This window comes from Cetorhinus maximus, chromosome 2, assembly GCF_964194155.1.
Source record: "Cetorhinus maximus chromosome 2, sCetMax3.hap1.1, whole genome shotgun sequence".
NCBI classification, from domain to species: domain Eukaryota; kingdom Metazoa; phylum Chordata; class Chondrichthyes; order Lamniformes; family Cetorhinidae; genus Cetorhinus; species Cetorhinus maximus.
In genome coordinates this window covers 166052910-166077415 of record NC_135880.1, presented here as the reverse complement: position 1 = coordinate 166077415, position 24506 = coordinate 166052910, and positions in this window count along the sequence as shown.

Below are 24506 nucleotides of genomic sequence, written 5' to 3'. Positions count from 1 at the left end.
GTTTTAAATGTTAAATGGTGGATTTTTTGTGTAGTTCAGATTATTAGTTGTCTTCTGAAACAGTGTTTAGTCATGTTGCTTTTAGTTTGATGTTACAGTAAGTCTTAAAACTTGAAATCTTGTCATGTCCTTTCAACCATCAACTGAAAGTTCGAATTTCTTCTTGTAAGTTATCAGACTATGCAGATTATAAAAAATTGGGGTAAAAACAAACTGATGTGGATGCTGGAAATCTGAAATAAAAACAAAAAATGCTGGAAAAACTCAGCAATCTGGCAGCATCTGTGGAGAGAGAAACATAGTTAACGTTTCAAGTCAATATGATTCTTCAAACCAATTCTGAATCCATATAAAGCATTCTATAAACATAAAGATACAGTCTGAATTAAACCGCCCAGGCACAGATGATCCAGTGAAACATAGTGAAATTACAACCAGGATTGCAACAGTTTTCAAGAAAAGATCTTCTGCTCTGTCTCATATCGAGTGAACTTTTTGTAGGAAAATCCTGCGTCACATTGTCTCCTTCAGTCTCAGAGAGAAACTCCTCAAAATCTGACAGCTGCTCAGACTAGTTGTAGTCATTGTTAAGTGTTTGCTGCCAATAATCAGACTCAACCTCCTGAAGCTCAGTATCATTGAGCATTCTCTGAATGATCTTTGTGACCCTCTCTGAGGAGTTTGCCTTTAAACGGGCTCCTGAAACAGAGAAAAAGCTCCATCTATGAACACTGATGGATAATTGATATTAATTTTATGTTGTTTCTCCTCATCCACACTACACACTGCTACTCTCTATCTCAAAAAGAGGGAAGTTCCAGATCCTTCATGGCACTCTGACTGTTCAGATACAGCACTTCAAATGTAACATGGTACAGAATACGGGAAACGACTACAGCAATTATTTGATCCTTATCATGTAAAGCAATGAGATGCTCCACTTAAAATAGAAACCAATGGCATGTGGTACATCGTAAGGGCGGTAAAAATGTGATTAAAATCTCAGACAGTGGATGAGCATTTTAGTTAGTGCTATGATTGCAAGGTGGAGCTTTGACATCACACAGCGTTTACCCATCCTGACATTTATTGAAGTGACCATTTTTGTTCTGCTTTTGCTTGTTAACCAAATAACATTTTTAGATAATCTCAGAATGTTTCTGTTTTTGGCCCTGCAGAATACATTCAATGATCTCGTGACCCCTGGTCAGAGCCTCATTTAAGGGGAGCAAGCGTTGGAGACAGAGCTACAACAATTTGGAGCTGACTTGACAGCACAATGCTCATGTTGTGACTACCAGCTAGTGCATATTAAAAATGTAATATTTTCCTCACATATTTTTAATTAAACTTGCAATTCCTGTAAAGCTCACTTTCTCACAGTCCACTGGAGAATACTGGTGCTGGGAGTAAAACTCTAATTGACGCTGTCTCCTTCCAAACTGGATCATGAAATAATTAGGGAGGCGATTACCACACCCCAACCCCCTCCCACCCCCACACCTTCCATCACCGCCCTCAGGCTCCAGTTATTTTTCTTTTCAGATCAGTTGGGCTTTAAACAATTCCTGATCTCTTTGTGCAGACCGGGTTTCCGTTCTGTGCTAAGGAACTGGAACTCTTGTAGTAAAGAGCCCCATCCCTGGTCCTGTTCCTCCATATCAGTGGCCCTGTTTGATGTGTGTGTAGATTCTGCTCTGAATCAATACTGTTGAAACCTCTTTTGCAAGTCCAGGATCCGAGTTTTAGTTTTCTGGTAGAGTCACATCAGACTTCAATCAGGAGTCCATTGGAAAGTCGCGGTGTATCCAGGGTCACTGTTTCAAGGACTATTCTGAGCTCATTCAGGCAAGTGGGGAGTATGCCATCACACTCCTGACTTGTGCCTTGCAGATGGTGGACAGGCTTTGGGGAGTCAGGAGGTGAGTTATTCGCTGCAGGATTCCTAGCCTCTGACCCGATCTTGTAGCCACAGTATTAATATGGCTAGTCCAGTTCAGTTTCTGGTCAATGGTAACCCCCAGGATGTTGATAGTAGGGGATTAAGTGATGGTAATGCCATTGAGCGCCATCACTGAACCTAGCAAGCAGATGGAAAGGTGCGTGGAGCACTATCTTGTATTCTAGACAATGGACAACATTGTTACTAAAGAAGCTCTAAGCGTCATTCCAGACTTTCCTGTCATGGAGGAGCTGGATAGTGAGCCCAACATAATCGAGCTGAACAAGGCCATCGATTGTCTAGCCAGTGGTAAAGCCCTAGGAAACATTGCCATTCTATCCCAAATCATAAAATGTGGAAAACCAGCACTGCTGCAACATCTCCATGAAGTTTTGTGTCTCTGCTGGAAGGAAAGGTTTGTGCTTCAAGACATGCATGTTGCAAATATAGTCACCTTGTACAAAGACAAAGGGGATTGCAGTGACTGCAATAATCACCAAGGCTTCTCCCTGTTTAGTATTGTAGGGAAGGTCTTTGCTCTCATTGCAGACCCTGGCATCACACACATCACCTGAGCCTCAGTGCAGCTTCAGAGCTGGTAGATCAACAGTGAACATGCTATTCTCACTTTGGCAGTTACAGGAGAAGTGCCACAAACAGTGGCAACCACACTACATTGGCTCCATAGACTTCACCACGGGCTTTCATCTCATCAGCAGAGATGGACTCTTTAAACTGCTGCTGAAAATAGGCTTCCCACCCGGACTCCTGGGCATCATCACTTCTTTCCACATGAACATGCACAGCTTCATCAGTTACAATGGAGCAATATCAGATGCTTTCAGGATCAGCAGTGGGCTAAAGCAGGGCTGCATCCTGGTGCCATATCTCTTTGGCATATTTATCTCCATGCTGCTGATGTATGCTGAAGCTCATTGAAGCAGTTTATAGATTGATTCTCCTGGGCCCTCAGGAGTTTGGACTGACAATTAGTGTCAGGAATCCCAAAAACATGGGCCAGGAAATAGAGAATCCACCTTCCATCAACATTGGCAACCTCTCTCTGGAGGTTGTCAACAGCTTCACATACCTTGGATCAACAATCATCAGCAAGCTGTCCCTTGATGCTGAAATCAGCATCAGAATTGCCCAGACTGCAGCTGTCATGTCACAGTTGAGAGGTTGAGTGTGAACCATCAGCAAACTAATGGAAAATGCAAACCCCTGTGTGTACCAGGCTTGTGTTCTTAGCTTCCTTCCTAACAGGAGCGAAGCATGGACAACTTGTGCAAGCCACAAAATGTGACTGAGCAGCTTTCACCTCTGTTGCCTCAGTCAAATATTGGGCATCTCTTGGGAGGAGAGAGCATTGAGTATGAAGTACACCAGTGTGCAGAGATCGCCTTGCATTTTTGCTCTCTCGAGTCAGCAGCGACTCCGTTGGCTGGGTCATGTGCATCAAAGATGGTATCCCTTTGATCTTAAGATCCTAGACTGACCCACTGAGCTGTCCATGTGGATTAATAAAGTACTCCCTATCACAAGACAGTTTCCCTCCTGTGCCAAAAGTGTTGATGTTTCCATTGTCCATGCATTGGATTGATGGCTAAGCAATCTGCCAACAGACTAATGGATTTCTGGGCTCCCAGCCAAGCTTCATTCCATATTCTTGGCTGAGACCCCAGACATCCATTAAAGTACTAAAAAAGAAAAGATTGATTGATTGACAGCTCAGGTTATCTGATTTCTGCTGTCAATTTGACAAAGTTGATTTACACATGTTAAGAGGTTTCAAGTGTTTGCAGTTTCAGCTATTGAAACTTGGAAGCGTCCAGATGACTGACACTTTTATTTCCTTGTAGTAAAAAGGGGTTTTTGTTTCAGAAAGTGTAAAGTTGTCAGTGAATGAGTGTTTTAAAGCTCATATTTCACATATCCTATTGTTAGGGACAGGGAGGTGGTTAATTTAAACAACCCTGATTTCTTCTCTCACCACCCATCCATAAGCAGTGTAGATGAGGCCATGTATTGAATCTGGGTAGCCCCTTTTCTATGAGGCTGCTTGTGGATGGTCAAGTGGCAGGCTAGGTTTGCAGTAAAGCAAGGCAGTATAACTGGTTCCAACTGCTAGAGGTTCATGTCACATGGCTGCCATCTCTCCACATTGTCTTTGACAAAGAATGTGTAGGATATGTATTCTTTGTCTGGGCCTCTGAGATGGTTAATTATCTCAACTATTAAGAATTGAAAGTATGGTTGTGGGATCCTAACAAATGAATAGACTCTGGTTGGCCAGTCTGGCTCATGAAATATGGTTGGCTTTTGTATATTTCTCTTTGAATTTGGTCTCTGCAGCCCATAATGTGTCATTAGTGTCTCTTCAGAGATAACAAGGTGTAAGTTTCTTCAAAACTGCTAGATAGCTTCTTTTGTTTAGGGGTCACAGACAGACCCAGATCCCGCCATTTTAATAGGTCTTGGCCCAGTTTCTAAAATTTTATGGATAGCCTACCCACAGGAGCTGCAGCAGTCCAAAATGGCAGCTCACCACCGCTTTCTCAAGGGCAACTAGGGATGGGCAATAAATGCTGGCCTAGCCAGTGAAGCCCACATCCCAAAAATGAATTTAAAAACTCTTTGGCCTGAATTTTACCTTTGGTGGGCAGGCACGATCAGCAGGCTCACAACCGGGAGAGAAACGGCCTGCTGCCTGCAATTGGCCCCTAATCAAGGACCACCCAGTGTCCTCCCAATGGTTGTGAAAGGGTGGACAGGGGCTTGTTGGCCGCCAATTCCAATGGCAACCTGGCAGCCAGTTTAAAAATGGCAGCCCCTTGAAGGCTGTCAGGGAAGAATGTATCTTCTGCGCCGTGAACACTGAAGTTATGGCATAAAGTATGGCTGAAGATGCCAGATGGGAGGGCAGGTCAGGCGGGAAGGAGGTGGCTGCCAGGAGGGATACCCTTATCCTCAGGGATGGAAGTAGGAGGCCACCACACCTAACAAAAAGAGCTTGGGAGGAGGTGGCAATCCAGGTCAGCAGCCACAACGTTGTGTGGTGCATATGGTGCAGTGCGCAAAAGATGTAACGACCTGCTGCGCTCGGGAAGGGTGAGTACCGTGTTGGCATGGATCAGTGTGGTGAAGTGTCACATGTGTGCAGCCGATTGCACCCTGGACACAGGGGAACCCAGCAATCGCTGCAAAGCCTCTGGCTCACTCAGCCTGGCTGCTCTCGTCCATACGGAAATTAATAAATGTCATTAACCACCTGAACAGAGCATCAGTCACCAGCTTGATGCAACTGTGGACAGCTGATTAGGAGACTCCACAAAGATCCTCCACTGACTCCTGGATAAAGCCTGAGCCATAGTAATTGAGGGCCACTGTGACCTTCAGAGCCACTGGCATGGGCTTTCCACCCACAACAGTTGGAGATGATCTCAGGTACAATCATCTGACAAATGGAGGTCATGGTCTCCCTGGAGAGGCAAAGCATCCTTCGGTATTGCACCTCAGACATATTGAGGCAGTTGCATCACCAGCTGTAAACCCTGGTGACAGGAAAGTTGCGACTTCTGTGGTCCCATGCACCTTGGATTTCCTGCTGGCCCAGCTCCCCTTGTGCCTGCAGGACCCTCCCCTGGAAGCTGCTTTGGGGCATCTGGCCTCCTCTCCCTTCTGCTGCTCTCTTCCTCCTCAGAGGAGGTGCCACCAGCGGAGAGCACAATCCCCATTACCAGGGTTACAGAAGGCTGTCTGATACCTGGAAGGGTCCACATGGTAAAAATCCTCCGGGGGCCTTGGAGACACCAATGAGTCCTGAACTGAAGCCTGGAAATGCTCAGAATGAAACTCAGAACTGAGATGAAGCTGTCATGTTCAAATAAGCAACCGGCAGCAAAATATCTCCTAAACTCCTCACTACTCACAATGGCAATGCTGCTGACCCTTTTTATCCCGCCCTTGGATGAGGTTTTGCAAAATGTAAGCTGCCCACCTGCCTGTTTTGACCGTGCGATGAGCGCGAAATCGCAGGGCAACTTAAAATCGTCTTCAATTGGGTTTTTAATGGGCCTTAAGTGGCCTCTTAATTGACGGTGGGTGTAGCTCTGACTCCTGCGCGTGGCCACCAACCTGGACATTGCGCACGTGCAGCATGTCATCGGGGCGCTCACCTGACGTCTTTTCGCTCTATTTTACGCCCGATCAGGCCGGGCGCGTGCCCGTCCGCAAGATGTAAAATTCTGCCCTAAACCTATTTGATAAAAAATATGAAGGTCTTAGCCCCCTCACAGTCCTCGCAGCCTTGGAGAGAAAAAAAAATGAATGGAATTGAATTTTCTCAGATATGTGGTTTTATGAAGGAAGACTATGAAGTAAAGAAAGCATGTATTCATTCTCTCATTCACACTGGCACATCAGACACACAGCTGGCAGGGAAAAGCTGGTTCCCCGCTGCATTTTCCTTTTGGAGGTTTAAATCTAGGTTAGTGATTCTGAAGGGATATTGTCCTGTCCTATGTGGAATGGGTAGGTTGACTTGGGAAGTTTCAAAACTGTCTTTTTGGGGAAGTCTATTCACGGCTCGAGTTCTGAATTTCCTCTGTTGGGGATCAGGCATAAGCAAAGCAATTGGTTTCAAAACTCTGCCGGCCCAGCTCCTGATTAAGTGTCCTCTAAAGGGTCTGGGGGTTTTACAGAGTAGTTAGCATTCAGGCATTGAGTGATTGTCAAACTGCTCTGGGCATCTCCCTCTGTGGGTGCCAGGTCTTTTGATCATAGGGCTGAATGGCTCTTGTCCAACCTCGCTCCTCTCTGTTCACCTTGGTAACCTGGGACTTCAGCTGTTCAAACCCAGGCACTGTGGTTTGGCTGATTGCCAGGAGACTGGAGTGTTTCATTGGGACTTTGGTCTCCTTTGGGAATTCTGGGGATTCTGGTTCAGTGTCCAGCTCAGGTGCTAGCACAACTGGGGTGTTCCAGTTCTCTTATCAAGGTATCTTGTCTTCATATATTCTCATTCATTTGGATATGTGATCAAAAAAACAGATACTTGTATACTTATGGTGTTTTTCACAGCCACCAGATGACCCAAAGTGCTTTGCAGCCATTGAAGTACTTTTGAACAATATAAGGAATGAGTAGTCAATTTACACACAGCAAGCTCCCACCAACAGCAATGATGCTGCAATACTCCCTCAATATGGCACAGGAGTGTCAGCAAAGACTTTTGCACTGAAGTTCTGGAGTGGGACTTGAAACCTCAACTTTCTGACTCAGAGGTGAGAGTGCTATCAACTGAGCCACATCTAGCACAAAGACCCAACATCCATCCTCAGGCTTGGAAGAGTGTGCTCTCTACAGAGAAAATCCGACAGAAAAAAAGATGTTCAAATCCCAATACTGCACTCTGAAGTGAAATTGCTTGTATGAAAGGCAAAGTTATTTAATTTTTAAAAATTCATTCATGGAATGTGGCCATTGCTGGCTAAACTAGCATTTATTGCCCATCCCTAATTGCCCTTGATAAGGTAGAGGTGAGCTGCCTTCCGGAATCACTGCAGTCCATGTGGTGTATGCACACCCACAATGCAGTTAGGGATGGAGTTCCAGGATTTTGACCCAGCAACAGTGAAGGAACGAGGATATATTTCCAAGTCAGGATGGTGAGTGACTTGGAGGGGAACTTCCAGTTCCAGTTGTATTCCCATGTGTCTGTCACCCTTGTCCTTCTAGATGGTAGCAGCGTGGGTTTGAAAGGTGCTGCCTAAGGAGCCTTGGTGAGTTCCTGCAGTGCATCTTGTAAATGGTACACACTGCTGCCACTGTGCGTCGGTGGTGGAGGGAGTGAGTGTTTGTGGGTGGGGTGCCAATCAAGCAGGCTGCTTTGCCCGGATAGTGTCAAGCTTCTTAAGTGCTGTTGGAGCTACACTCATCCAAGCAAGTGGGAGGTATTCCATCACACTCTTGACTTGTGCCTTGTAGATGGTGGACAGACTTTGGGGAGTCAGGACGTGAGTTACTCGCCGCAGGATTCCTTGCCTCTGACCTGCTCTTGCAGCCACAGTATTTATATGGCTAGTCCAGTTCAGTTTCTGGTCAATGGTAAACCACAGGGTGTTGATAGTGGAGGATGATGGCAATGCCATTGAACATCAAGGGGTGATGGTTAGATTCTTTGTTGGAGATGGTCATTGCCTGACACTTCTGTGGTACAAATGTTACTTGCCACTTGTCAGCCAAAGCCTGAATATTGTCCAAGTCTTGCTGCATTTGGACATGGACTGCTTCAGTACCTCAGGATTTGCGGATGGTGCTGAACAAAATACAATCATCAATGAACACCCCCACTTCTGACCTTATGATGTAAGAGAGCTCATTGATGAAGCATATCTTGTGAGTTCAGAAGTTCAATTAATGACAAGTTGAGAGACCGACTGATATGCGGAATCGGGGATGCTGCTATTCAAAAACGATTGCTGCCAGAAATTAATTTAAACTTCAGCAAGGCATTAGAATTGGCAACAGCAATGGAGAGCACTGTTAGAGACTCAAAGGCAGTAAAAGATACACAAAATGGCACCGTCCACCTTGTTGGGTGGGAAGGGCTGGTAACAAAAAGGCACAAAAACGTCGCACTCCTCAAAAAGGCGGGGAACGCCCACTATGTACAGACCATTGGAGAACAGCAGTACTACACTGAAAACTCATAACATTAATGAGAGAAATGCATCCAGGCAACCGGTAAACGATTAACAGTTCAGAAATATCGAATGCTTTTTCTGCCACGGCTATGGTCACATAATGCGAGGCTATCAAGATAGGCTGAGACAGCATTTTAAATACAAAGACAGAAATTGCGAAATCTGTCACGTTGAAGAACCAGAGGAAGCAGAATCTGTCATCTATTCATTATACAAGCTGAAAGTGGGTAAGACTGAGCCAATCCATGTAGTCATTAGAGTCAATGAACAATCCATCAAGATGGAGGTCGATACGGGGACATCAATATCTGTCATAGGAGAACATACATTCAGATATTTTAGTAAAGGAGTCCATCCTTTAAGGTTGGAAGAATCTGACACTAAATTAAAAACATATACGGGTGAAGAAATAAGAGTGAAAGGGATAAGTCAAGTCCTGGTGCAGTATGGAGATCAGTCTGCAAATTTTCCCCTTATAGTAGTAGCTGGGGCAGGCCCCAGTTTAATTGGTCGCAACTGGCTAAAAAAGATTAAATTGCAATGGGCTAAGATTTTTCAAATCAGAACGAGAAACTTACAGGAATTGTTATAAAAGCACGCTTCCATTTTCAGTGACGAGCTAGGGAGGATTCATGGGCTACAAGCCAAACTCCACATAGAACCTAACGCAACCCCCGGATTTATCAGAGCCAGATCAGTCCCTTATGTTCTACGAGCCAAAATCGAGACTGAGATAAACAGACCGGAAAAGTTGGGTATCTTACAACCGGTGCAATTTTCCAAGTGGGCGGCACCCATAGTGCCCGTACTGAAGCCAAACCAAAGTGTTCGCGTATGTGGTGACTTTAAATTAATTGTAAACAGAGTTGCTAAACTTGATAGATACCTGATACCAAAGGTTGACGAATTATATTCGAGATTGGCAGGGGTCACCACATATTCAAAACTCAGCATGAGACATGCCAATCAGCAGGTAGAGTTGGAAGAAGGCTCTAGGGAATTTGTGACCATCAATACACATCGAGGATTGTATTAATATACTTGACTATTGTTTGGGGTCTCATTGGCGTGTGCTATTGTCCAGTGTACCATGGAAAATCTGCTTCAGGGACTGCCCTATATCATTGTTTACCTGGATGATGTCTTAGTCACTGGGCGAACTGACGACGAACATTTAACTAATTTGGAAGAGGTGCTGAAACGCTTCTAACAAGCAGGGGTGTGCTTGAAGCATGAATAATGTCTTTCCAAGCTAAAGAGGTAGTTTCCTTAGCCCATAACGTCGAAGTGCAGGGCCTGCATCCCATGGAAGCAAAGGTCATGGCTATTCGCGAGGCACCTGCATCGAGAAACACTACGGAACTAAAGGCCTTCTTAGGCATGATAAACTACTATGGGCGATTTCTCCCAAATCTATCAGCCGTACTGGCTCCATTATACATATTGCTTAAGAAAAACTATAAATGGATTTGGCAAGCTCCGCACCAGAATGTGTTTCTGAAGGTAAAGCAATTGTTAAGATAACTGGCCCTACTGGTCCACTTTTACCCAAAGAAAGAATTGATTTTAGCTTGCAACACGTCCCCTTATGGACTATGGGCTGTACTTTCGCATCGGATGGCGGATGGCTCTGAATGACCCATTGGTTATACATCTCACACGCTCAGTGCTGCAGAGCAACGATATTCTCAAATTGAGAAGGAGGCTTGTCTGGTGTGTTTGGTGTTCGGAAATTCCACCAGTATCTCCACGGTCGCCATTTTCACATTATATCCGACCACAAGCCTCTGCTGGGATTATTTGGAGAGGATAATGCGATACCCCAATTGTATCTGCTCACATCCAGAGGTGGGCACAGATATTGGCTGCTTACGAGTACATTTTCATTCACCGATCAGGAAGCCAGATCACACATGCTGGTGTGCTCAGCTGCCTCCCCTGGCAGATAACAATGTGAAGGTTCCTATTCCCCAGGAACTTGCCTTAATGCTAAATTTTTTGTATTCCTTCCCTGTCCAGGCCAAACAAATCCGTGAGTGGACAAGCCAAGATCTGCTTTTATCTAACATCTGGGAGCAGGTCCTGAATGGATGGTCAGGTGAGCCAAAGTCTGATGACATGAAGCCCTATTTGAATCGCAGATACGAGCTCACCCGCCAGGGCGGCCTATTGCCCTGGGGAGCAAAGGTTATCGTCCCCTGAGAGGCCGAATTACATAGCGCTCACCCTGGCATTAGCAGGATGAAGATGCTTGTGCGCAGCTACTTGTGGTGGCCAGGGATGGACGTGGACATTGAAACCCGAGTCAAAAGTTGTCTTCAATGCCAGCAGTTACAAAAGCTACCCCCGCCCCCCTTAGCTCCATTGCACCCCTGGGGAATGGCCGGGGTGGCCATGGGTGCACCTCCACATCGACTACGTGGGGCCCTTCTTGCGCATGATGTTCCTTTTACTAATAGATGCCCACTCCAAGTGGATGGATGTCTCCGAAGTCCGGTCACCCATGTCTGCTGCCACCGTAGAGCGTTTGTGACAGAGTTTTGCAGTGCACAGGTTATCAGAGGTGCTTGTGTCGGACAATGGAACTGCATTTACCAGCGGGGTGTTCCACAGGTTTACAACCCTCAACGGAATAACTCATATCAAAACCTCGCCTTATCACCCCGCCTCTAATGGTTTGGCTGAGCAAGCAGTCGAAACCTTTAAGTCCAGGGTGAAAAAGCTGGACAGGATTCCATCAGCACCAGGTTATGCCGATTCCTGTTCGTATACTGCATGACACCACACACGACCATCGGTATTGCCCCTGCTGGATTATTAATGAAGAGATGTCTCCGTACCCGCCTAACTCTTATCAGGCCAAATTTAGGGTGGAGAGAAGCCAAGAGGCCCAGAAGACCAGACATGATGACCATAATCATGAAAGAAATTTCATGGTGGGAGGCACAGTTCTCGCAAAGGACTTTGGAGATGTGCCCAATTAGCTATTAGACAAAGTGAGTACTGTGGCAGGACTCTCTCCTATAATGTATCGGTAAACGGACGAATAGTTAGGTGACACGTGGATCATCTCCGGAGAAGAGAGGCAGTCCCACAAGAAGGAATGCCGTCATCATTTGCGTTTTGAGTCAGCACCACACGTGGAAGAAATGTCACACGATTTGGAAGTACCGGTGGGGCCTCTTGGACCTGAGAGGGTCAAAGACACAAACTTGTCCACGTCCACCAAAGATCCTGGTGGACAGTTGACCCCTGAGAAGGGGGTCTCAGAAAAACCAGCCCAGGCTATTGAGCTACAATGCTCAACACATCCGGGGAAGCCTCCTAAGAAACTTGACTTGTAAATAGCTATTCATATAAATAATTGGGATGTTGTGAAAATTGTCAATTGTGCTTTCAAGTAAAGGGGGGGGGATGTGGTAAAGTGGAGTGCTATGTGCCTTTAAGAGAATGTACTTAACTGACCACGTGACCGTATTGACTAAATGCTATACACAGGCGCTACTTGGGTAACTGGAAAGTCTAGAGCTGGAAGTGATTGAAGAAGCACACGTTGTGTTAGTGTTCTGCTCTTAGTTCCAATAAACCACCAGTGTTTGTTCAGTTAATAGGCCTCTCTCTGTCTATATTGTTCCAAGCACCAACTAATGTGTTAATATCAAGGGCACAGCTAGCATTCGCTGGAAAAAGCGAACCTGATAACCAAAAGCATAAAAACAGGTCAGCCAGAAGCCTAAATAAAGTGGCTAAACACCATTTGCAGTATATCCTGGACAAACCTTGTTTGCCGACATCAGCCTGGATGGTAATGCCTGGCACCTGCTGCTGTTCAGACTCCAGTGCCATCCTCACTCTTGTCCCTTTTTTCTGTGTTTATTAAGACAAAGTGAGAAGGTGTAATGAGGAGAAACTAAAAACCAAGTAGAATTTATGCGTTGGCGCAATCAGTGATTTTGGTGTAATTATGCCCAAAAACTGCCTCCATTTTAAATGGGCTTTTATTATTGACTGTCCATTCAAACTTATTTACATGTTGCCAAATGCAAAGTGCACCTGAATGAGCACAATCGGCCAGTGTTTTAAAACATAGCTGTTTTTATTTTATATTTTGCATTAAAAATATTCCTTGTCATATTTAAGAGTGGTAACTTGCAGTTTTATTAATGTAACTAAGAATGTGTTTATCACAAAAAAAAACATCTTTAGTGACAGTGCCAGACCATCACTTGCGAGTCACCTCATTTTAAATTATTCCAAACAACTTCTAAAATATATAGGCAAAGCTGTTTTCTGGCTAGATTTAGGTGTAGTATTTGTTTCCTTTGAAAATAAGAAAATATACCGTATTCACATCAAAATCCTGGAACTTCCATCCTAACAGCACTATGGGTGTACCTACACCACATGGACTGCAGCAGTTCAAGAAGGCAGCTCGTCACCATCTTCTCAAGGGCAATTAGGAATGGGCAATAAATGCTGGCCTCGCCAGAAACGTCCACATCCCATGAATAAAAAAAATACACTCGTGTACTAGTCCATTTTCGGAAACCCATTTTTAGGAAAAAACTAAGGCGGTCAGCTTTTACACTGGCAATGTTTTCTAGCGGCTTACTTTGAACTAAATGTAATAGGGGAAGTCATCGATGACACCTATGGAAACCTGATCAGCACTCTCATCATTTGGGTACGTGCCAATGAATAGTCCTGAAGTGTGGAACTTATCTTTGGTTCCAAATATGGTGCCAGGGCTTGAGCAGTCTGTGGAGATCCTATTTTATGATCCCATGGACTTCGAAATGGGCTTTGGGTTCCCAATCTTTCAGGTGACATGGCACTCGGTTCCAAATTGATCCGCTTTTACTTCGCTCATCGGGTGGCAGGTGAAGGTAATGACCTGTCAACATGGTGTTCCTACCAAAATCCCATAGAGGCATCAAATTTGTGCCTACTCCCTGATAGGGTTTCATCAGGCTCCTACTTCTGGCAGCCTCCCCAAACCCCCACAGCCCAGGAGAGGAAGAGTTGGCATTGTCTGGGCAGTTTCACTGCTGCTCAAAGGTCAGGAGAAGGGAAGGAAAAGGAAAGACCACGCCACTGGAAAATGTCACACAAGTACTGTTTTGTTGAATAATTCGCAAGTACAGTTTCAATAAATAATGAATTGATGTTTATGAAAAATTAAGGAATATTTTGGACAAAAGTCAGTGGGGGGTGGTAGGGGGATTGACTTTTTACACGATATCGACTATTACTCAAGCACCTATCGTACATTCAAAACCTTTTCAAATGTATCTCTTAGTTTCCTTGCACCCCGAAGATCCACCTGAATTTTGGGGAGCCTCCCGTAAGGCCTGCAAATGAGCTCAGTTAACAGAAGTCCCAATTGTTCATTTAAAAAAAATGAGCTTTCATAAATTTAGACTGATTTAGTTTGACAGAGACATGACCATCAGGGAACGACTCAGGCACTGAATTAGCAACTAATGCCAAAGTTTATTGAACACAGGCAAAATAAATCAACAACACACTTATCAATTCACTAAAGATTTATCAACTAACTAATAAAAAGCAAACAAGAATATAGTTATCAATCAAACACGACAGACTTCACCCTTCAAACGGATGGCCGGTCTAAAAGAAGCAGAAAACAATCTCAACCACTCACGCCAACAGGTTTTCACCTCTACCTCTTAGGAACTTGCACTATTCAGGGTCCACGCTGGCAGGAATCCTACCTCTGTCTCTTGACCAATGCTTCACTATTGATCCCTGCACTGACAGGAACTCCCTCTGCCCACCCCCCACAAGAATCTGTCAATGAAACTGATTTCCCTCAAACTCATTAGTTCCCAGAACCTCTTTTAAACCTAATTCTGGCATCACCCCACCTTAGCCCACAGTTGTTGTTAATTGCTAATTTGTCAATAAAGCTGAATGGGTTAATTTCATTGGTTCTAACCATGTCAAAGACAGTGTGTTCTTAGGTGTAGGTTCCTGTCCCACAGATACTGTTACAGCACGTTTTTTATTTCAGACGTTAATTCATTGCCACAGATGGCTGTGGAGGCCAGGTCATTGAGTGTATTTAAGACCGAGATAGATAGGTTCTTGATTGGCAAGGGGATCAAAGGTCACGGGGAGAAGGCGGGAGAATGGGGTTGAGAAACTTATCAGCCATGATAGAATGGCAGAGCAGACTCAATGGTCCGAATGGCCTAATTTCTGCTCCTTTGTCTTATGGTCTTATTAATCCTAACATAGGAATATTAGTAGGAAATACAGAAATAAAGATGAACCAACTTTTATTAATTTTTGGTTTATTAATTATTTATCCTCCATTTACTGGGTAATTGAGATATTTGTAACGCAATGATCTGTTGCTGGTTGATATCTACTTCACAATGCTACATAGAGTTAGCTTGTTAGAAAAGGTTAGCAACATTAACATGGCTTTTCTTTTCTGATGGCATGATAGCGCATAATGGCGAGTTGGCCTAGTTGGTCTGTTGCAGAAAACATGTTTGTAAATAGTCTTTTAAAATAAACTGGTCAATGTAAGAAAGCCCGCTAAATCTGACTAAAATAAAATTTAAAAACCTAGGCCAGCTTACACAATGATGATCAATTCACACTAAGATGTGACTAATTTTGCTGGCAGCGCTTGCTTCTAGCGTGATGTTTGTTAAACGAGCTCAAACATCATGGAAACTTGAATTGCGCTCAATGTAACATGTCCTTGAATTTTTGGGATCTTTTGCTGATTTTGGACAAGTTATGATGAAGGAACCAATGCAATTGAACAAAAACTCCAGGCACACAGGAGGTGGTGGAGGCGGGTCGCACATGTGGTTCCTTGGGTTGTTTCTTGAGATATTCACCTTTAAAATAAATTTTTGCAGATATCCACCCAAGATTTTCTCCTCTTTTCTCGCGCCCTTTCCCAATCTTTCAAGGTGCAAGCTTTGACTTTTGTATTAATGTTTTTGCGAGGAAGTGGATTAATTTTATGTTTTGAAAGCAGCCAGTTTTAATTAGCCAGCCAGCGTGAAATTGTGGTCAGAGCCAAATTGCAGGCGACGGTCCGCCTTGAAAGGTGACTACTGGGGCCCAAGATCGGAGGCCTGACAATTCAGCTTCAACTCAGCAGAGAGAGCGAGTTCCAGTTGATTTTAAAAAGTGTATTTTGAATCTCTATTCTAACTTGCTTTCAGATTAAAGGTAAATAGGATAAATATTTTACAGATTGATAAACTAAAGACCAGTAGGAAATTTAAAAACAACTTGAAAAACTAATTTAATAAAATAGAGATGCAGGGCCAGGTGATGTGTTGTAGCTGCATGATGTGGAAGGTGGTGGACCCCATTGTGGTTCCTAGTGACCACATCTGTAGCAAATGTTCGAGGAACTCCGGCTCAGAGTTGATGCGCTGGAGTCTGAGCTTCGGACACTGCGACACATCAGGGAGGGTGAGAGTTACCTGGAGACAGTCACATCCCTTAGATTAACTACCTTAAATTCGGCCAGCGGTCAGGGACAGGAGGGTGTGACTATGAGTGAGGCAAGTAGAGGGATCCAGGAAGTAGCACTGCAGGAGCCTCTGCCCTTGCCCTTATCCAATGGGTTCGAGATTCTTGCTCCCTGTGTGGACGAGAGTGGGGACTGTAGGGAGGATGAGCAAACTGACCATAGCACTGTGGTACAGGGAGCCATTCAAGTGGGAGGAGAAAAGAGAAATGTAGTTATAATCGGGGATAGTATAGTTATGGGAACAGATACTGTTCTCTGTAGCCAGGATCGAGAGCCCCAAAGGCTGTGTTGCCTTCCTGGTGCCAGGGTTAAGGATATCTCATCTGGGCTGCAGAGGAACTTGGAGTGGGAGGGGAAAGTCACAGTTGTCGTGGTCCACATAGGTATCAACGATATAAGTAGAATGAGGAAAGAGATTCTGCTGAGGGAATATGAGCAGCTAGAGGCTAAATTAGAAAGCAGAACCAAAAAGGTAATAATCTCTGGATTACCACCTGAACCACGAGCTAATTGACACAGGGTCAATAAGATTACAGAGGTAAATGCGTGGCTCAAAGATTGGTGTGGGAGAAATGGGTTCAAATTCATGGGATGGGGAAAGAGAGAGCTATTCCGTTCGGACGGGCTCCACTTGAATCATGCTGGGACCAGTGTCCTGGCGAATCGCATAACTAGGGTTGTAGATGGGCTTTAAACAAAATAGTAGGACGGAGTGTTCAGTAGCATGGAAATATAAAAAATCAACGTTTAAGGAGAGGGTAAGAATGCAGGTTAGTGATGAGGCTGATTGTTACCAAAAGGTGAAAGGAAAGGACAGAGTGTGTGAACGCCATACTACACCAAAGAATCATATAAGATTAGGGAAAATTGACACTAGAGCAAACTTAAAGGCTTTGTATCTGAACACACGTAGCATTCGGAATAAAACTAATGAGTTAACAGCGCAAATAGAGAAAAATGGGTATGATTTGGTGGTGATTACTGAGACATGGTTACAGGGAGAACAGGTTTGGGAGTTGAATATCCAAGGGTACTCAGTGTTTTGGAAGGATAGGCAGGAAGGAAAAGGAGGTAGTGTAGCTTTGTTAGTAAAGGAAGAGATCAGTACTATAGTGAGGAATGATATAGGCACTGAAGAGCAAGATGTTGAGTCAGTCTGGGCAGAAATAAGAAATAGCAATGGGAAGAAGTCCCTGGTGGGAGTAATCTGTAGGTCCCCAAACAGTAGTTCAGCAGTAAGGCACAGTATAAACCAAGAAATACTGGCAGCATGTAAGAAAGGCATTGCAATAACCATGGGTGATTTTAATATGTATATAGACTGGACTAATCAAATTGGCAAGGGTAATCTTGAGGGAGAGTTCATAGAGTGAATTAGAGATTGTTTCTTGGAACAGTATGTTGTGGAACCAACCATGAATCAGGCTATTCTGGATTTGTTTTTGTGTAATGAAATGGGATTAATTAATGATCTCAGAGTAAAGGATCCTCCAGGGAAGAGTGATCATAGCATGATAGAATTTCAAGTTCAGTTTGAGAGCGAGAAACTTGAGTCCCACGTTAGTGTTCTGGAGTTAGGCATAGGCATGAGGACAGATTTGGCCCTAATGGACTGAGCTGGAAGACTACAAGGTAGGACAGTTGATGAACAGTGGCAGATATTTGAGGAGATATTCAATTTCTCCCTAGTAAAATATATTCCAAAGAGGAAGAAAGGTGGTAAGAGGGGGAAAAAGCATCCATGGCTAAGCAAGGAAGTTAAAGATAACATAAAGGCAAAAACTAAGGCATACCAAATTGCAAAGGTCAGTGGCAGGCTGGAAGATTGGGAAACTTTTAAAGATCAACAAAGGGTTACTAAAAAAATAATAAAAAGAGCAAAGGTAAATTATGAAAGAAAACTAGCGCAAAATGTAAAAACTGAGAGCAAAAGCATCTACAAGTATATAAAAGGAAAGAGAGTAGCTAAAGTGAATGTTGGTCCCTTGGAGGATGAGACTTGGGAATTAATAATGGAGAACGCAGAAATGGCAGAGACGCTGAATCAATATTTTGCCTCAGTTTTCACAGTGGAGGACACTAGTACCACCCCAATAGTAACAGGCAGTACAGAGGGTATAGAGAAGGAGGAACTTAGAACAATCACCACCACTAGAGAAAAAGTACTGAGCAAACTATTGGGATTGAAGGGTGACAAGTCCCCAGGACCTGATGGCCTACATCCCAGGGTCTCAAAGGAAGTGGCAGTGGAGATAGTGGATGCATTAGCTATAATATTCCAAAATTCCCTGGATTCTGGAAAGGTTCCAGTGAATTGGAAAAATGCTAATATAACGCCCTTATTCAAAAAGTGGGGGGAGGCAGAACGTAGGAAACTATCGACCAGTTAGTTTAACATCTGTCATTGGGAAATTGTTGGAATCCATTATTAAGGAAGTAGTAATGGGGTATTTGGAAAGTCAAAATGCAATCCATCAGAGTCAGCATGGCTTAATGAAGAGTAAATCATGTTTGACTAATTTGCTAGAGTTCTTTGAAGATGTGACAAGCAAAGTGGATAATGGGGATCCTGTAGCTGTAGTATATCTGGACTCCCAGAAGGTCTTTGATAAGGTGTCGCACAAAAGATTAATACACAAGATAAGATCACACGGAGTTAGGGTTAATATATTAGCTTGGATAGAGGATTGGCTAGCCAACAGAAAACAGAGAGTCAGGATAAATGGGTCTTTTTCTGGATGGCAAGCTGCAACTAATGGGGTGCTACAGGGTTCGGTCCTTGGGCCCCAACTATTTACAATCTATATTAATGACTTGGATTCAGGGGTAGAAGGAACTATAGCTAAATTTGCAGGTGACACCAAAATAAGTGGGAAAGTAAGTTGCAATGAAGAAATAAGAAATTTACAAATGGATATGGACAGGTTAGGTGAATGGGCCAAAATTTTGCAGATGGAGTTTAAAGTGGTTAAGTGTGAGGTTATCCATTTTGGTCAGAAGAATAAAAAGGTGACTTATTATTTAAATGGAGAGAAACTTCAGAATGCTTCAGTGCAGAGGGATCTGGGTATCCTCGTGCATGAATCGCTGAAAGCTAGTATGCAGGTACAGCACGTATTAAGGCAGGCAAATGGAATACGTCAGAGTGGATGCCGGGATACTGAATAAATTTAAGGAGGAGATAGACGGATTTTTAATTAGTAACGGGTTGAAAGGTTATGGGGAGAGGGTGGGAAATTTGAGTTGAAGCCGAAATGAGATCAGCCATGAGTGTATTGAATGGCCTGGCAGGCTCAAGGGACTGAATTGCCTACTCCTGCGCTTAGTTATTATGTTCTTATGTTCCCTGGCCCGCCTACCACTCCCGCCCGATGCGGGGAAAATCCTGCCCTTGGTTTTGACTTGGCAAGGAATTATCACTTAGTGACTAAATTCAATGAGGAAGAAGCTGATCGCTACTACTGAGGGGCACCTTCACTATGAGATCATTAATCAATCCCACCTCGTTGCACAATACTATGCCTAGTATAGCCTACTCTCTGGATGACTCCAGGACGTGCTGTTCTAAGAAACAATCCCAGAAACATTCTATGAACTCCTCGTCTAGGCTACCTTTGCCCATCTGACTTTTTCAGTCTCTACATAGGTTAAAATCTCCCATGAATATCGCTGTGCCTTTCTGAACAAGTTCCCTTTATTTCTTCCTTTATACTCCACCCTACCACATGGAGACAAAATCAGATTTTTGAGGGATTTGCTAGAAGAAAGAAATGATATTTGATAGATGGTATCTAGTTTGAGCAAGATTTCGAAAACCTTAGGGAGTAAATGTGAATGGAAGAATTTAAAACCAGTATCCCTGTAGGAATACAGTCCTGTAAGATTTTGGATTCGGTGCCACAGATACCCAAGATAGGCAGTGAACTATTCATAAGTAATTTTAAGATGGTTTATTACATTTATTAAGAAGCAACAATCTAGATATGATACATTAATTAATTAGACATAAAAAGAGTATGACCGTGACAGCTGAGAGCAATTTACCAATCCCACAGGATGAACGGATGGTTGATGCAGAATGTGTTGATCTCACTACTTGTGATGGCAGCAATTTGCTCTCTAGTCGAAACGTTGGGAAACTCTTCCCTCAGTCTTCCTTTGCCGCCTCTTCTTCTTCCTCTTCTATGTGAAGAAGGCAGCTGCCTGACAAGCACTGCCACCTCACCAGCACTGCTCCCTGCCCCTGAGCTCTTGTTAATATACCTTTTTTCTGGGGGCTAGCAGCTTACCCAGTGTCAATTATCTATTCAGACCCTTCTGACCAATGAATGCAGGACAGGTACCCAAGTGTCAGGGTGGCTACCTCCTCCCCTGTTCATCACCCAGCTGGAGGTCAGCCTTTTAGCTTAGATCACGCTGAGGGTCATATCTTGGTCCTTGTTAAACACTTGGATACTAATGAGATACATAAGATGCCATCCTACCAACATAGGAATGTCAACATGGCAGCCTGAACCAAGTGACCTTTCCATTCCCAGGGACTTTTAGATGTCGAAGTGTTACCTTTCCAGAGAGATAATCAATGCTGTTTAGCTAATCTCATAAAAGTTCTATACTATGCAGAAAATACCAGTTTATTAAAGACCCCAATTTCTTACAGGCCCACCTAGAAGACCACAATGTTTCTGAAAGAAGAGAAGCAGCTTTGTGGCTGATGGTTACAAATTATCCGACAAAGACATAGGTGGCAGCAAATCATTAGTGATGACTTTTCATCTTTTAATGGGGAGGTGTTACAGATACAAGGCTGTCTACATTTGTATTGTTTCTGGATGTGTCTTTAATTTAGGGTGAAATGGAGGAACAAAGGCAGCCATGTGACCTGATCTAGAGTCTTCCTGACAAAAAGCTTGAGTGGGGTGGCTTTATTGTTAAAGATTACAAGGGAGCCCGTGTTATCTCACTGGGAATAATGTGTGAGATTTTACAACTGTAAACATTGACCAGAGAGCTACTCTGCTGATGGTGTATAGGCTGTTATTCTCCATGCCTCACGGAGGTGTTAGGAATGTCAGGTTTTGTATACATTAAACTGTCAATTTAATTACAAAATAGAATAGAGTTGCAGACTTGAGCGGATAGTTAATTATCATTTCTACCTAGAAACAAGGCACATGTGATTCACATCACTGTGGACATGAGCTTTTAGAGGGAAATGGTCCGAAGAAAGCCATCGTAGGATCAGATTGCTAGTTTTTCTAAACATCACTATGCCTCAGAGACAAGGCCAATCTGCAAGGATCTGCATGTGTGTGTATGTGTGTGTGTGAGTGAGAGAGAGAGAGGGAGGGAGAGGGAGTTAGATGCAGCAAGTCTTTATTGTTTGTTATGAACAATCTATCTTCTTAAGTTGAATATATATATGTGTGTGTGTGTGTGTTGAGAAAGGTAAAATTAGGTTTCAGGTTCATTTAAGTTCTGTTTATGAACCTTAGTGCCTGGGAGTGTGGATAGATTTGTGACCAAAAGGTTTCAAGTCTTTGGGGTTTGATTACATACATACATATTTATAAAAAATTATACACATACATATTTTTAATGAGCTTTTATAACCCCTGAAGTTAAATAGATAGGTTAAAAGTTAATTGATTCTGGAAAGGAAAAAAATAACACAATGTAGAAAAGCTTGAATGTTGCCTAGCAACAGTGACCCAGTGAGACAGTCACAGAAAAGACAGGAGTTGAGCAGGGGAGTATTCAGTGCATGTCAGCGAGCGAATCAGGGATTTAAAGTTTTCTTAGGAGGAAAACTTCAAGGCTATTGAGATAGTAATTAACTGAATGATCAGATACAGGACTCAGTAAAGTGATCAGTTTAGCGGAGATGCTACTGGAAAACTGAGTTTAGGGAACTCATTTGTTTGCTCTGCAGTGGAAGAAACAGTGGGTTTATATTGCGGATTTTGGGTGTCTTGGGAAGAGATCTGAGTTGGGTGAGAAGCATCAAGTGAATGCTCAGTAATTCACTGGGAGAAAACCATTTGCAACTGTGCCGGCCCTGAGCGAGAAGTCTTTGTGTCAAGCTAGTGGTAATTCTTTACTGGTTTATGTGTCTGTAAAGATGCTGCCTGACCTGCTGAGTTTTTCCAGCATTTTTTCTTGTTATTAACAATTCACTGAGTTGTGCCTTGACCTCAAATTAACATTTGTGTGGCATCAGGGAGCCCTTGTAAAATTGAAGTCCATGTGAATCAGGAGCAAAAGGTTCCACTGGCTGCAGTTATACAGAGAACAAAGGAGGATGATTATTGTTTTTGGAGGCCAATCATCTCAGCCCCAGGACATCAAGGCAGTGTCCTGGGCCCAACCATTTCCTGCTGCTTCATTAATGATCTTCCATCCATCATAAGGACAGAAGTGTTGCAGTGCATTCACTGCTGTCAGATAACAAAGCAGCCCACGCCTGCATGCAACAAGACCTGGAAAACATTTAGGCTTGTATTGTTAAGTGTCAAATATCATTCATGCCACATGAGTGCCAGGCAATGAACATCTCCAACAAAAGTGAATCCAAACAGCCCCTCTTGAAATTCAATGAAACTACCATTGTTGAATATTCAACATCCTCAAACTACCATCTATCAACATCCTGAGGGTCTCTGTTGACCAGGAACATAACTTCCCCCACCCACGTAAATATTATGGCTGCAAGAACAGGGGAGAAGCTGGGTGTTCTGTGGCAAGTAACTTACCTGCTCACTCTCCACAGCCTGTTCTCCGTGTGCAAAGTGCAAGTCAAGTGCATGATCAAATACCCTCCAATTGCCCAGAAGAGTCTTGAAAAATGAAGTGGATCATTTACATACATGGTTTAATAAGTAAATAATAGGATAGTAAACCAATCACAGTTGCAATTTTTCAAAAGATCATTTTTGAACTACAAACTACAAACCTTGAAAGGGACTAGACTAGAATAGACTAGAATAACTTTGAATTTATAGTCCCCATGAAGATTTTCCCCTGCTGGCACCCACTGGGGGAGTTTGAAGGCAGAGTTTATCAAACTGATTTTTTTCCCCCAACATTCAAAATCAAAAATCCTACAGTGCCTGCTGACCTCTGTATCTTGAATCCCAAAGTGGGCTATCAGAAGATTATGATTCTTGTCAGAAGGTTGAAATTGTAAAGTTAAAACATCCGTATCTAAAATCAGACCATTTCTGAATCCATATAAAGCATTCTATAAACATAAAGATATAATATGAATTAAACCTCCCAGGCACAGATGACCCAGCGAAATATAGTGAAATTACAACCAGGATTGCAACAGTTTTCAAGAAAAGATCTTCTGCTCTGTCTCATATCGAGTGAACTTTTTGTAGGAAAATCCTGCGTCACATTGTCTCCTTCAGTCTCAGAGAGAAACTCCTCAAAATCTGACAGCTGCTCAGACTGGTTGTAGTCATTGTTAAGTTGCTGCCAATAATCATACTCAACCTCCTGAAGCTCATTATCATCGAGCATTCTCTGAATCGTCTTTGTGACCCTCTCTGAGGAGTTTGCCTTTAAACGGGATCCTGAAACAGAGAAAAAGCTCCTTCTATGAACACTGATGGATAATTGTTATTAATTTTATGTTGTTTCTCCTCATCCACACTACACACTGCTACTCTCTATCTCAAAAAGAGGGAAGTTCCAGATCCTTCATGGCACTCTGACTGTTCAGATACAGCACTTCAAATGTAACATGGTACAGAATACGGGAAACGACTACAGCAATTATTTGATCCTTATCATGTAAAGCAATGAAATGCTCCACTTAAAATAGAAACCAATGGCATGTGGTACATCGTAAGGGCGGTAAAAATGTGATTAAAATCTCAGACAGTGGATGAGCATTTTAGTTAGTGCTATGATTGCAAGGTGGAGCTTTGACATCACACAGAGTTTACCCATCCTGACATTTATTGAAGTGACCATTTTTGTTCTGCTTTTGCTTGTTAACCAAATAACATTTTTAGATAATCTCAGAATGTTTCTGTTTTTGGCCCTGCAGAATACATTCAATGATCTCGTGACCCCTGGTCAGAGCCTCATTTAAGGGGAGCAAGCGTTGGAGACAGAGCTACAACAATTTGGAGCTGACTTGACAGCACAATGCTCATGTTGTGACTACCAGCTAGTGCATATTAAAAATGTAATATTTTCCTCACATATTTTTAATTAAACTTGCAATTCCTGTAAAGCTCACTTTCTCACAGTCCACTGGAGAATACTGGTGCTGGGGGTAAAACTCTAATTGACCCTGTCTCCTTCCAAACTGGATCAT